Consider the following 2,378-nt stretch of genomic DNA (forward strand, 5'->3'; position numbering starts at 1 on the left):
TATCATTTTCCATAGCCTTATCAAATCAATAAAATAAAAATGGATTATACGTTTCCACTTAAAACAAACAAACAAACAAACAAACTCCCAGAGGAGAAGAACCTAGGCCCTGCCCCAAATGACGTGATAGACTTTGATGGTCCCTCAAAGAAGGCTTCACCCTTTCTATGGAGCAGAAGAGGGATGGGATGAGGGTTGGTGGGGGACATGGGAGAATGGCGGAGAGAAGAAACTGGGATTGATATATAAAATAAGATTGTTTCTAATTTAATTTTAAAAAGGATAAAGGGAGGGGGGAACCTCCCAGCTTGTGAAATAGAAGACAAGGGAAAGAGATCGAACCATTTACTGCTTTATGTTATAGGTGCCTGCCACATACAAATTTGTACTAAGTATACATTACTTTAGAAGTGGAGAGAAAACTAAGCTCAAATCTAAAACAGAAAAATACTCCAGGCCAAGTATTTTCCAGCATAAGGTTTGAACTGTTTTAGTTATAGATATCTAAACACAGAGTCTAACTTTAGACTAACACAAAGTCGACATAAAATGCCCCCCTTTCTCTTGTTCCAGTGAGATTCCTGCAAGACCCAACTCAACATACCTTTCTTTACTCCACAGCAGAATCAGTAACATAGTGGCTTCTCCGGTTAAATTGTCTGCACAGTGACTGTAAGTTATAGTTTAGAATCCCTTCCTATGGAGTTGGTGGGAAATGGGTCAGAAGAGGTGGTCGAGGTCATGGGAGGGAGGAGGGAGGGAGAGGGAACTGAGATCCATATGTAAGAATATAAAATATTATTTAAAGAAAAAAAGAAATGGGTGTATCACCCTCCTTTCCTTTTTTCTGCTTTCCTTCACATGCCTGTGGTAAACATGCAGAAGATTTTCAATATATTCTTTTTGAATTAATACTTATGTATAACTACTTAACAAATCAACATCATTTTGTAGGACAATAGAACTTGTGTCTAATGACTTGCTACTGTTCCAGTGGCTAATGCAGAGTAAAAGTCACCCATCCTGTGAACCATTGAATTCATCCTGAGAATCACTGCTGTGTACTGGATAGAACCCACTCTCCCAGCTCACTCACATACTTTTTAACATTTTTTTTTCAAACTCAGGGCCTTGCACATGCTTGGGCATGCTAGGCAAACACTTAACACTGAGCTGTATCTCCATCCCAGAATCCCAGTTTTGGAACGAGACAGTAAAATTTTGGGAGCATGTGGATGTGTGTATTTTATGTGTGGGACATGGAGGCCAGAGATTGAGTTGGGCATGTCTTCTCTTATTCTCTACCATATTTTTAGAGACAGGGTATTTCACTAGTTTTAGAAGACTAGCTGACCAGTGTGCTCCAGAGACACGGCTGCTACTTCCTTCCCAGCTCTTTGCCTCCATGCCTCACTTTTAAGAGCTGGGGATCTGAACTCAGCTCCTCATCTTCACATAGAAAACACTTTAGAGACAGAGCTATCTTTCCAGCACGCAGGGTTCATTTCTATATACAACAGTTCTTGAAGTATGAAGCCTGACAAGGAATCTGAATTCAGTGGGCTTCATTTCTTTGATTTTTATAAAGAAGATAAATATGTGTAGTGGAAACAGGTAAAAATGATAACATCTTATGAAGCACAGTGTTTATGAAAAATCAAGTAGTCAATAACAAGAAGTTCTCATGAGTTTTTTAAAATATACTTATTTTTAATTCTCTGTGTGTAAGTGCAGTTGTCTGAAGAGGACATAAGAAGATGTCAGATCCCTTGGAACTGCAATTAAAAACATTTATGAGTTGTCTGATGTGGGTGCTGGGAACTGAACTGGAGTTCTATGAAAGAACAGTATGTACTCTTAACCGCTAAGCCATATCTCCAGTCCCAGGTCTTGTGAATCTTTCCAACTGATACATTTCAGTTTCAGTGTATTTGTCGCTACTACAGAATTTAGCATTCGATTATCCTGGCTAACTGTCTAGAGAGCTTGCTGCTTTTCTTTTCTTTTTGGCCACATTGCAATTCTCTCACATCATTATTAAGCACGGTCTACACAACCTCACTCAGTGCTGGCCAGACCTGAGTTTTAATTATTGACTTGGGATAGCTTCCTAACTTGAAAAAAGAGCACTGGATTTGATATCATGATATCAGAATGTTATTTATGGTAGGTAATAATTTCCCTTTTCTGGGCTTCCTTAACTCCATGTGTAAGAATAAGGAAGTATGCTTTTTTTTAAGTCTTTTTTAGTTCAAAGTGTACGTGCATATATTATTATGGTACTAGTTCTTTTCTGAAATGAGGAGTCGTGCATTGAGTAAATCTTTATAGCTAAATAGCAAATAGTAGAGCCTAGGTGAGATGACAAACAATCTTGC

This window comes from Phodopus roborovskii, unplaced genomic scaffold (assembly GCF_943737965.1).
Source record: "Phodopus roborovskii unplaced genomic scaffold, PHOROB, whole genome shotgun sequence".
Lineage (NCBI taxonomy): Eukaryota > Metazoa > Chordata > Mammalia > Rodentia > Cricetidae > Phodopus > Phodopus roborovskii.